The sequence below is a fragment of the Delphinapterus leucas genome, chromosome 1 (assembly GCF_059928025.1).
Source record: "Delphinapterus leucas isolate spDelLeu-1000000601 "Yukka" chromosome 1, BTC_Dleu_Yukka2, whole genome shotgun sequence".
In the NCBI taxonomy this organism is placed as follows: domain Eukaryota; kingdom Metazoa; phylum Chordata; class Mammalia; order Artiodactyla; family Monodontidae; genus Delphinapterus; species Delphinapterus leucas.
Window position 1 is genome coordinate 41,619,268 of NC_143129.1, and position 13,492 is coordinate 41,632,759.

Consider the following 13,492-nt stretch of genomic DNA (forward strand, 5'->3'; position numbering starts at 1 on the left):
ACACAAGAGAATAGGTGTGAACATCTTGGGAAAAGTTAAGACCCTTTGCTTATATATTGACCAAACAGAAAGAACAACAAAGATGACTCCTGTTTCTCAAGACTGTGAAGGTACCATTCATCTGAAAAGTCATTAGGATTCACCGGGAAAAATCCCAAACTCACAGGTCATGTAGATGTGACATAAATGTCAACAGTCTGCATGTCAGATTTGAGTTGGGGTTTCAGTCCAAGGCAAGAGCCCAAGTAGGGAAGAAATTGAGCGAGCAGGCACCAGTGGTTGGATGGTGTGTCAGTCTGGGCACCATTTGGCCCTGTGGATTTCAAGACAACACAAATGCCACTCATTAGACTGTGAGCTCCTTGAGAGCAGATGGTCTGAGCCAATTCTCCCTCAGATCTAGATTCATAGCAGGTGTCCAATACATGCTTATTAAATTGAATTTAAATGAATTTTTTCCCTTGGGGACTCACTGGGAAATCAGAGGAAAGTGTGGGAGGGGAGATATCTCTTCTCTTCCATCCCTGCTCCAGGATATTCCCTAATGTTCATATTCAGCTGCAAAAGAAAGAAAGTCTGACTCACCATGGCTTAAAAAGGAAAGGGATATTATTTTTTGGTCTTCCGTGACAAGAAGTTCAGAGGCAGGCAGTCCAAGGCTAGTACAGCACTCCAGTGTCATCCAGGGCCCAACTTTTCTGCTTTCCTGCTTTTCTATGAATTGTTGTAGGATGTCAGGGAGGAGGGACGTGGGTAGAGTCTAAAGGTCCAAAGGCATGTCAGCCCAGGAGATCCTAATAATTTTTCTGGAAAGCTCCATCTATGAGTTTCACCACTTTAGCTGCAGACGACTCCAGGCAGACAAGAATTGTGAACAGATTTTGGAGGGTGCGGTCTATAATGCACAAGAGCTTATAAGGAATCACCTCACAGCTAACCTCATGCTCAGCAAAAGGGCAGCCTTCTTGGTGTAACTGTCCTCTATCTTGCAACAATTCTGCTGCTCAGACCCAAGAGTGGGGAACAGACTGGGAGCCCTGTGGGGCTGCACTGGAGTCACAAAGAGAAGGCTATGGAAACTGAGCTTGCTGGACTCAGGGTTCAGCCAGCTTGCCTGTCAACAGGGCCACCACAAGCGTAGCAGGCAGGTCAGTGATGCAGGCAGAGAAGGTGGGAAGGTGCCCACCCAGGACAAGGGAGCTGACTGTCTCAATGAAGAATCCCTTGGGGGCTTGGCTCCTGTGTGCTCACTTGTAATCATTATTTTAAGGCTGATAATGGGAGTTTCATTTCTTCTTCTTCAGGACATCTAGAACGTACAATAGTTTCCCCAGCTTGAAATTTCTAGTATTCCCTTGAATAACCTTGCTCAGCTCCCTGGACCGAGGCTTCCTCAGGGGCTTTGCTGCAACAGGCCTGGTCAAGAGCACAGAGTGTGGCATCACACCCCCCAAGTGGGGCCGGGTGTGACCCCAAGGGACAGGGTTCTGTCTTTGAATTTGGCCTTGTGGTTGAGGTGCTTCAGAATAAAGTCCTGGTGGGTCAGAGCTTTAAAAGGAGCCCGAGTTGGGGCTGGCCCCTAGGCCGAATCAAGCAAGGGTTATGCAAACTGGAGTGGGTGCCCTTCCGAGGACTGTGGCCGGCAGACGCTGCAAACCACAGCGGAAGGGCTGATCTTTGGACAGCCAATGTGGAATTCCCCTTTGTACAACGGTGGCGCCATATCAAGCAATTTGGATTTTCCTTAGGGGACGGACACTGTGCTCTGTAACTTCTCATACGAGAGATTTGGCTACAGGGGCCAGGACACTAGGTGTTGGAGTCCTTGCCACCCAGAGGATACAGCTGTCTCTGCTCTGTCTGCATGACTACCTAGAATAACTAGTGGGTTCCTGAGCCTGGAGCACAGATAGATTCCTTCAGCTCCAGGGCTGTCCCTCTGATGGGATTTAGTTTACTCAAATTTCCCTGGATGGCTGACACATTAAACCTAGTGTGTCCAAGCAGGACACGTGATCTGTGTAGTCACTCAGAGGGCCCCATGCTTGGAAGGGCCCTGCCTTTGCTCTGTTGTCACTGTCTTGAAATTCTTAACAATTGTTGAACAAGAGGCCCCACGTTTTCATTTTGCACTGGGCCCCCAATTTATGTAATTGATTTTTTATCAGAGACTAAACTCATCCTCTTCTTTCTCTCATCTCAGCTTCATCCAGTGACATGGCACCCTAACTCAGCAAGGGGACCACCATCTAACCTAACATACATACAAGCCAGACACCTAGAAGTAACTTGTCGGTTCCTCCCTCTCCCTTACCAACCTATGTCCAATCTATTAGCAGGTCTTCCAGATTTTTCTTCATAAACATCTTTGTAATCTGCTAACTTCTCTCCATTTGTATCAGCAGCAGCAGCAACTGTCTGGTTCAAGCTTCCGTCTTGTCTCTCCTGGGCTCCGGACAAGCGCCTTGTTGACATTCTAATATCCATTCTCCATACTGTCCTCCACTTTGTATCCCAAGTGATTATTTTCAAATACCAATCTGATCATGACTCTCCCCTTGCTTAAACCCTTCAATGACGTGTCACTTTCCCTTCCTGGGTAAAATAAGGACCCACATTCTTAATACTGTTTACAGCTCCCTTTATTATCTGACCTTGACTACTTCTTCTGCCTCATCTTCCAGCACCCTCCACTTCCCTCTGCGTTCCAGCCATATTGGCTTTCCTCTTTTGTTTTTTCCCAAATCATCCATGCTCTCTCTCCTACCACGGGGCCTTTGCACCTGTAGTTTCTCCTTTCTGGATTGTGCCTCCCCCTCTCTTCATCCTTTGGTTCTCAGCTTAGATCTTACTTTCCCATATGAGTTTTTCCTTATTCTGCAGTCAAGGTCAGGTCATTTGGGTATATCTCCTCAGGACACCTTGCTCCTTTTCTTTATAGTACTGGTGTCAGTTTGTAATTACACACGTGGCTATGTGGTCTCTTGACTGATCTCCATCTCTCCCATTAGACTGCCCTCCTCAAGGGCAGGGCTCACGTCTATTTTTGATCATCGTTGTTTGCCTAGTACTTAGCGCAATTCTGGGCTCATCCAAGGTTCACACTAAATATTTGTTGATGCATTGCATGACTGAGTGTGTGCTTCCTAAACTTTTTGTAGCTGTAAAATGGCTACGTTTGCCTTCTATCTCATATAGAGCAGAGGGTGAATTCACTTGGGGGAACACCTACCCTCACAAACTCTATGTCTATTCCCATTTAGCTTTTCCATGTTTGAACTATCAATACTATCACTAATCTATACTCTTCCTGGCAGATGTTAACCAAATCCCCCACGGTTGTTGGAACATTAAAAGGGTCCTGTGTCAGGAGATGTCAGAAGAGGAAGGACCTTAGACATTATCTAATCCATACCTCTTATTTTACAGATGGGCAAACTGAGGCCCAGAAAAGAAAGTGACTTTCCCAGGCACTAGAGACAGTTAATGACAAAGGTGAAATCAGAACTCAATTCCTTTTGTATTATTCTTCTCAAATCAGTACCTAATTCCTCGACTCAGATGGGTGTTCAGTCACTGAATTCTCATGCAGCACCAACAACTGGGGGGAGTTGCCTAAGACGTGAGCAGCATGAGGGGCAGCAGTGGTGAGGAGAAGCTGAAAGCCTGTGAAAATAAGTTTTTCCTCCATAAAACAATTATGAATCTATTATGTACTTGCAGGATACATAGCCCTATGATTAGAAGCTGGAGATGGGGGTGAGTGTTGCCTAGGTATTTTTGTCTTAGGGAAATATTTCAATCCTTCGAATATTTGCAGACAGAAAGGAGTTTCTCCTGTACCTTGTCTGTCTCTAAGACACAACTGCAGTGATATTAAAGGCATAGTTTGGTATGCTCTCCCACCACGGTACCCCTAAAGCACCATCTCCTCCATGAAACCTTATTCAAGAGAACAGAGAGCTGAGGATTTCCCTTTATCTTGCCTATTCTGATCTCTATCCCTAAGATGTACCCCTGACTGTAAATCCTCAGCCACACTCCACGTGTGCTTAGGTGCATAAGTGCATGACATAGGAAGAACCAGCTGCTTCGTGCATCCTGGACTCACATCACTTCTACTGTGAGTGTGTCATTTACATACCAGCCCGAGGTCATATGCTCTCGGGGGCAGTGTGCCACTGTGTTCAGCGTGGTCCTAGATTCCCTTAGTCAGCTCTTCTCAAACTATTTGGATTCAGGACCCTTTTATAGTCTTGAAAATTGTTGAAGACCCCAAAGAGCTTCTACTTTGTTGGGTTCTATCTATCAATATTCATCATATTAGAAAGGAAAACTGAGAAATTTTTTAAAAAAAACATTTATGACATTCTAAAGGAATAATAATTTAAAAACCCACTACATCTTAACATAAATAACAAATTTTTAATGAGAAATAACTGTATTTTCCAAGTCAGAACACATTTAGTGAGAAGAGTGCACAGTTTGACATCTGTCACAAAGTTCTTTAAATATCTGGTTTAATAGAGGAACTTACATTCTTACATCTGCTCCTACAGCCAATCTGTTGTGATAGGTTTTTGGGTTTGAAGCGTGTGAGAAAATCCAGCCTCATAGAGGTATACGGTTAGAAGAGGGAGGTCCTCCTAGGAGTCCTTGGACCACACCTTGAGAACCGTTGGCTTAAGCATTTAACAAAAATGTCTGGGTGAGGATGAATGGGAGGAAGGTGATCAAAGTTTGGCTTCCAAGGAAGGGGCGGAGGATGTATGCTCAGGCACCTGTCCTGCAGGGAGAAGGGAGAAGCCCATTGCTTCACTGCCGTCTCCTTTATTCAGAGTTTCCCAATAGCCTGTGTGGTCCTATAGCGGTTCACAGTGCAGCTGCTTCTGTGAGCATCAAGTGTGTCATGGAAGCTGCAGTGCCTCACACGCCAAATTTGTACTTTCAAGTCAGAACCCAAGGGAGTTCGGGGGCTGATTTGCAGTGCCCTTCCTGTTACTGGTAATCCCCTTTTCCAAGGCGCCTGGGGCCCAGGATCAAGTTGCAGGGCTGGGGTGGTCAGGGGGCACCGGGCTGTGGGAGGGACTCTACTGTAGACTTATTCTTGGTTCTACTTTCCATTTCCACTTTTAATTCTTCTCTCGTTCTCGCTCTCGCTCTCTCGCTCTCTCCTTCAATTCTGAGGGGCAGTTAATAAACCTGCTTTCTCTTTGGCTACCTTTGTTCTTTCTCAGTTTTCAGAAAAACCTTGAAAATAAAATATTAGGAGATTGGGATTGACATATATACACTAATATGTATAAAATAGATAAGTAATAGAATCTGCTGTATAAAAAAATAAATAAAATTTAAAAAGAAAAGAAAAGCAAAGCAGACATTTCCCAGTCTAACAGGCCAGGATTAATCCAATCAAATCAATACACTTTGCTTTCCATTCTCTTCTGTCCTCCTGCAGAGTTGAGTGGCAGATACAGTCAGTGGGCTTTGACTGATCTGGCTAATTCAGAAATCACTTTGAAAGGTGGGCACCCTTTTAGGAACTGGGTCAGACATGGTGTGTTCAAATTAAAGCTTGATCCCTGGTGGCCCATCTGACTATGGGAGAGTCTATGCACTGAGTGGAAACATGTTCTTTTTTTTTTAACAGAGCTGGACTGAGAAGCCCTAAGATGCTTCAACCTTCAAATGTAGTTCAGAATAACATGTCACTAAACTATAAAAGAAATTTAAGGAAGCCCAGCAAGATTCTGATACTTTTGATGACTACATACATCAATGCTTGAGTCTGTCATACAGAGTGAAGTCAGAAAGAGAAAAACAAATACCGTATGCTAACACATATATATACATACCTATATGGAATCTAAAAAAAAAAGAAAAAAAATGGTTCTGAAGAGCCTAGGGGCAGGACGGGAATAAAGACACAGATGTAGAGAATGGACTTGAGGACACAGGGAGGGGGAAGGGTAAGCTGGGACGAAGGACATATATATACACTACCAAATGTAAAATAGATAGCTAGTGGGAGGCAGCCGCAGAGCACAGGGAGATCAGCTCGGTGCTTTGTGACCGCCTAGAGGGGTGGGATAGGGAGGGTGGGAGGGAGACACAAGAGGGAGGGGATATGGGGATATAGGTATATGTATAGCTGATTCACTTTGTTATACAGCAGAAACTAACACACCATTGTAAAGCAATTATACTCCTATAAAGATGTTAAAAAACCCAGAAAACCCCCAAAAACATGATTCTTTCAAAAAACTGAGCAAGATCTCTTTGTGCCTGGCTTTTGGGTGGTTCGGGACTGTTCCTAGTCAGATGCCTCAAGCACAAGGTTGGTTATAAAGTAGTTGACTGATCGGTTTCACGAAACAGTGGCTAAGAATTGTGCACTCAAGCTTCCCTTGTGTGACACAACTCATACGACCTCTGACAGCAAAGGCTGGATCTCTGATAGCAAAGCACTCATCTTCCTCACTTGCCACCCCACAGCCCCCTGGGTCCAAGTGTTCAGTTACTGGAAACCGCATGATGTGCCCTGCCTTTGGACTGGTCTTTGCAGGAGAGTGTGGTGGTTAAATCTGTAGGCCCTAGAGTCAGACTAAATTTGCAACCCAGCTCTGCCCCTTACCATTGGTGTGAGCCCGGGCAAGTTACCGAGCTTCCCTGAACTGCAGTATCTCCAGCTGGAGATGATGACTGGCACTGTGGGGCTGTTGTAGGGACCGAGTGAAATAGTGCACGTACACAGGGGCCTAGGTGATTGCCCGGCACTTAACAAGCAGTCAGTACACCTGAGATGCAGTGGTCCATGCCTTTCCGTGGGAAGGCGCAGCTGCTAGAGCCGGAGGTATCTCTTTGTGGACCTAAAGTCTGGGAACAGGAGTTCTCCACCCCAATATTCTGAGGACGTCCCGGGGGGCAGTGAAGTCAACCCCATAATAGAAAGAGTTCTGGCTCGGCCGTCCAGGAGGACGGCTTCCAGCCCTGGCCTCCCCTGTGAAATCCTGGACGCATCCTTTCTCCATCCCTCGGCCTTGCTTTCTGCATCCATAAGTGGGAGGCTTGACAGAGTGGTTTTGCTAGGGTACTTTCCAAATCTAACATCCTAACATTTTGTGATGTTCTTGTTGCCCTCCCCTGCCCCGTCTACCCTCCCTGGCAAGAGTTAGCTGGCATGAGTGACTCCGATGCACACCTTCCTCCCTTGCCAAATCCACTAAGTCAGCTCGACATGGGGCCCTTCTGGCCATTTCTAGTGCAGAGAGGCTGCCCAGCCCTGGAAGTGCCCTTCTGTAAGAGGAACAAAAACCTTTTCTTCGGGCAGCTTTGCGTGTGCTCACCTGTATTTCCTTCTCGCAGTCCTGGCCCCCGTGTGCTTGAGGTTGCAGTTTCGTTGTGAGTCAGGGCTGCTGAGAGCAGTGGAAATGAGGGGCCTCCTAGTCGGGGAGGACATGATGCTACCTTTTCCTCAAGAGCGAGGCCTGGGGGGTGGCGGGGGCGTGGGATGGAGGTGAGCACCTTCCGGAAGTGGATTTCTCACAGTGACGGTCTCTGGGAGGAAAGAATATTACTGGAAAGCCCTAGAGATCGCTTCACATCTCTTTCTGTCTCTGGGAGGAAAGAATATTACTGGAAAGCCCTAGAGATCGCTTCACATCTCTTTCACATCTCTTCACGTTCTCAAGAAATTATCCGCACCGAGAGGTAACATGTCTCTGTCGTTTGGTGTCGGCCAGGAGCAGGCCACGGCCAAGGAGGAAGCGCTCTGGATGTGGCTGGCTCACGACCTGAGCCTCAGATAACAGGTTTGCTTGGTGACAGTGGTGTGGGTGCTGGATCCCCATGGCAGAGCACGGCAAGTCAGGTCGGGTGCTGCCTCAGGCCGTGGCTTGCCAGGGCTGCAGGCTTTGAAGCGATGAGGAGGTCCTTCAACCCCTTGGTCATATCCCACAGGGAAAAGGAGAGGAGAGAGGGGGGAATGACCAGTGCCAGAAACAGGACATCTGACCATCATGTGGAAACCATTGTGGAGGAACACTCACCTCATACAGGCGCCAGAGCAGCAGATTCGTGGAGCCAATGAAGGAAGCTCCACGGATCAGCGGACTGAAGCCCCACTGGACAGAAACATGTAGATGGTGCCAAAGGACATACAGGCCACCCCCAACTTACAAATGCCCATTTCTATAGACTCAAATGGCAGCCATTGGTTCATTCTTACCCTTCTGAGTAAGGAACCCCTTACTTCAGGATTCTGCTTCTGAGAGATCCTTTATGAAGTAACCAGTAACTTCTAGAGGGCCGCTGGCGTCACATTCAGAGGCGGGGAAGAAGCAATGGAAAAGAAGCAGAACATTTAGGTGTGCTGACCCCAGAGGCTGGGCTCTGTGTGGGGCTGGGTTGTGAGCTGGGACAGGTGGACAGGAGAGTAGATCACCTGAGAGCTCTGGGTCAAGCAGGGCAGAAGGCAGGTGTTTCAATAGAGGGGTTTCAAGTGAGGGTCCCTCCCCTCAGAGGGGAAAGTGACAGGGGCCTCCCAGAGGGGTCTTAGGGAGAGGGAGTAGAGTGTGATAAGAGGTGACCCAAGACAACTTTGCCTATTTCAAATGTTGCCTAAGGCTGGTCATATATCCAGTAGGAGAAAGAAACTCCCCCTTGTTAATCTTGCAGACCCCAGCTCCCAAGAACCTGAGCTGAGGTTGGTGCTATTTATAGTATAACACAGTTGTATCATAGGCCAAGAACAAGGCTTTTTTTTTTTTTTTTTTTTGGTATGTGGGCCTCTCACTGTTGTGGCCTCTCCCGTTGTGGAGCACAAGCTCCGGACGCGCAGGCTCAGCAGCCATGGCTCACGGGCCCAGCCGCTCCGCGGCATGTGGGATCTTCCCGGACCAGGGCACGAACCCATGTCCCCGGCATCGGCAGGCGGATTCTCAACCACTGCGCCACCAGGGAAGCCCAACAAAGCATTTTTAAAAGGAGTTTCTATGAAGACGTTGTTCCAGGTTCCAAAACAGTGACTTACACACATCTGTGCCTCAGGCAAAAGCTACCTCCAAAAACACATACCTGGCCAAAGGGGCTGCAAAGTTTGACTGCGTGTTGGGAAGGGATGGTGATGGGGGCTTGGGGCTAGGCACGTGGAAGGGAAGGGATAACTGGACATCCTCAGTGGGGTGTCATGGGCAAACTGGCCTGGTGTCTCTGCCACTGGAATCCAGAGCCCCATATACATGTCTACCAAGGAAACCCTATCATATCTGTAAGACGGAAGAAATAGTAATACCCATCTCCTGGTCATGAGAATAAAATGGGATAAAAACTTGTCACAGTGTCTGGCATGTAGTGAGCGCTCAACGACTATTACCTGGCGGACAATCCATGGCTTCCATATAACTATGTTACACCTACCACACCATGACTACCAGAACAGCTATGACTGTTGATACTACCACAATTTTGCTTTCCCTTCTGGGCCTCTTGAAATGACTTTGAACATCCAAAGAGTGGTGCAAGTGGAGCGGGTGCGGGCTGCAGGGGACTAATGAGGCAGGGCCCTTGGTGGAGGGAGATGAGCTGGGGAGCAGCACATGGGAGCTTCTGGTCACTATGATCACAGCTGGGGCTTCTATTTCATTTCAGGTAAAATCAGAGGGCTTTAGAGTAAACTGGAGGTGAGGAGGAGCTGAGTTGCATGGAAGAGGCCGCAGGGAGCCAGAGCTTGCTCCTGCATAGGCTGCAGTGGTGGGAAAGCTGGGGTTGAGGCTGCTGGGGCCACTGCAGCTGAGATTTAGGGCTGCAGAAATGGTGAGGCTGCTGAGTTCTTCACATTGACCCCACCCCTGGTCCCTGGTGCTTCCCACCCCAGCTGAGCTAAAGGCCACATGGAGGCTCAGCTGTAGCCCGTAGTTACTGCCATTACCATTCTAAGGACAGCCAATTAACTCTTTATGCCGGTTGTTCCCTTCAACCCCAGGAACGCCAGAATGCCTTCTTTACGTCATTTTTGATTTCTCCAGACCACAGGCTCATCTTCCTAATGCACCAGTATCATCACCAAAGTCCCATTTGCAGGAACCTTCGATGGCTGCCCAGTTCCTTCTGAACAGACCCCAGCCACCCAAGCTTCGCATTCACACTTCCAAATGCCTTTGCAGCCTTCTTTCCCACGGATTTTCTGCACAAAGTTGCCGGCCAAAACAAGAGGGCTCTCACCTGTTGTCAGAAGATGCCCTGTTCTCTCTCAGCATCTTGCTTCCACCCGCGGCTTTACTGGTCTGCAATGACTGCACGCCTCTCGGCTTTCATCCGACAGAATCCTCCAGAGCCACCTCTTCCATGAGCCTTCCGTTACCAATCTGGTCCCACTGAGCTTTCTTCCTTTTTCCTTCCCTCCCTCCCTCTCTCCCTTTCTCTCTTTCTTTCTTTCTTTCTTTCTTTCTTTCTTTTTTTCTCTTTCTTTCTTTCTTCTTTCTTCCTTCCTTCCTTCCTTTCCTTCCTTCCTTCCTTCCTTCCCTCCCTCCCTCCTTCCTTTCTTTCTTTCTTTCTTTCTTTTTCTTCCTTCCTTTCTTCCTTTCTTCCTTCCATCCTTTCTTCCTTTCTTTCTTTCTTCCTTCCTTCCTTCCTTCCCTCCCTCCCTCCCTCCCTCCCTCCCTCCTTCCTTTCTTTCTTTCTTTCTTCTTTCTTTCTTTCTTTCTTTCTTTCTTTCTTTCTTTCTTTCTTTCTTTCTTTCTTTCTTTCTTTCTTTCTTTCTTTCTTTCTTTCCTTCCTTCCTTCCTTCCTTCCTTCCACTCCTCCACTGCTCATGACCATACTTGGCCACACTTGGTGTATACCACCACCTAGAATGGTGAAGCACCTTTTCCTATGTATGTATTTGTGTGTGTTTGTGTGTGTGTATGTGTGTATTTTGTCCTGGGAGCCTGGACCCATGTTTTGCATACGCCAGGGATGGGGAGGAGACAATCTAGCTTTTGGGGTAAATACTTTGCTCATTTTGGCTAGCAGTTGGGTTTTAGATTCTCAAATGGTAAAGATCTGGGCCCAGGAGAAGGAGATCTGTTTACGTTTTAGCCTTTCTTCTGTGTGGCTATGGAGATGTCTTCCAACTTCAGTGAGCCTCATTTTCTCTCTCTGTGCAATGGGGAGACTCCTCCCTGGCAGAGGATCAAAGAGGCCTGCCAATAGGTTGAAATACTTTAAGGTTACAAAACAGCCAAAGACATGGAAGAGTCAGCTCCTTTGTGGTCTTATCCTTGACTCAAGGAGGGAGGCCCTGCTGGCTTTTAGAGCCAGCAGCAGTAGTCAGATCCAGGACTGTCTTCTCCCTAGCCAGGCTCCAAACCACCAAGCCCCACAGCCCTTTCCTGGGCTTTAGCCTTCCCACTGCCCTGTGTGGTGCAGTCTGTCAGGCCTCACTTTCCTTTATACAACCACTTTACAGCCATGGGGATCTGAGTTTTTCAGAGAGCTTCCTTCTAAAATCCCCCTCTGCCCAGGGTTCCCAGGGATACTGAGGACCTTCCTTCTTGTGACACGGCTGGGGAAACACACTGGTCTTCAGGCCTCTTATTCATCTTCTCAATCCGGAGATGGTGAGGTTAAGCAATCTGATCTGTTGTGAATGTGAGTGTGTGCTTGTGCGTGTGTGTGATTCTGTGAAGCTCTTTTATGAATAACTGATGCTACATGTCTGCTACCATCTAGTGTGTGTCTACTGTGTGCCATGGACTTGACATAGCCTGACCCAAGGCCAAGAGCCCTTGGACCCCTGCTGATACCCACGGTTGACTGCTACCTGGCCTAATTGGTTTTCCTTTATTACTCTTTGATACCTTACTATGTGCCAGGCATTTTATTAATATTATTTCACTTTAAGTTTCACAACAACCTCAAGAGGTTATCCAGTTATCAATCCTATTTTAAAGAAGAGTAAAATGAGGCTCACCCTAGGTTATAGAGTTCACAGTGATTGAGGCAGAATTGTGAACCCATATTTGACCCCAAAACTTAGACCTTAAAAGAAAAAAACTATACCATGTAGATTCTTAATAAGAATAAGAATTTTCTCAAAGTAGCCATACCTGCTCACTGAACTTCTTTGGGGAAACTATTAAACTATTCCTCTACATCCCTTCTAAACCTCATTCACTCCTACTCCAACCACCCTCCCAACCCATTGCTTCAGACAACATTGCCCTTGTACTCACACCCTCTAAAAGCATCTTCTAGGAAGCCTCTCTCTGATTCCAGTAAGCTGTAGAGATCAAAAATGGTCCAGTTTAAATCCAAAGGGCCATTGTCCATGTAGATGGTTTTCCCAGAGTAAACCTTATGTAGGAGACTTAAAAATTCTTATACTGGAAGAGAAGTAGGAGTCGTCTATCCTAAGTCCTTGCTTTCAAGACATAACCAAACAACCTGGCACCAATCCCTGTCTATTTTTTTCCTGTGGCCTTTCAGAAAAGATTCCATAGTGTCCAGTGATACTGGTGCTCAGAAAATTTTCTTCAATCCAATCTCCTGCTCTCTATAAGCCTGTTGCTAGCTTCACGGAGCACCAAGAGGTGCAGATAACTAAAACCTTCTACTACTATTTGCCCTGGTAAGTGGAAATTATACAAACAGTCTGCACATGTCTAGAGTGTAAAGGTTTACAAAATGCCCTTATGGGTATTGTAACATCTGGTCCCCCCAGCCACCCTAGGAGGAAGGCAAAGCCAGGGTTCTTAGTGCAGTTTTTACAGATGAAGAAACTATGGCTTAAAGAAGTTAGCTGACTTGCCCAGAGTCAGATAGCCAGGAAGCATAGAGTTAAGGCTTGACTGTTAGAGCTTGACTGTTAGAGCTGGGAGGGATTTTGGAGTTTATTTTCTAGTTCATTTCTATATTAATCCTCTCCTTTTACAGATGAGGAAAATGGAGTTCAGAGCGTTCAATGAATCTATCTGCCTGAGTGGCAGACTAGGATTTAGAAGTTTGATCTAATCAGTTCATTTCTTTACCCATATCACCATACTGAGATAAATAATGTAGCTTCAATAATTTAAAAAAATTTAAAAATGCCACTACACCTGAAACATCATATAAAACTAATATGATGTTATATGTCAGTTTGAAAAAAATGTCAGGAAAAGAATCTGAAAAAGAATGAATATATATAAATGTATAACGGAATCACTTTGCTGTACACCTGAAACTAACATTGTTAATCAACTATACTCCAATAAAATGAAAAAAAAAAAGAGAGAGAAAAAAGAAAAAATGTCACAAGCCTGTGGTCCTTCCCTCCCACCATCCTCTCAGTATCCCGGAAGAAAACCCCGAGCCTCATGAGATTTCATCACTGGTTCTAGTCAGCCTGCTTCTCTGATTGTGGCCTGCCCAAAGGCATGTAACAGCAGCCCCCTCCACTGCAATGAAAGGAAAATACGTGCCACCTCCCAAATAGAAAAAGAGTAAGAAAAAAACCCCAAGCTCGGCAACC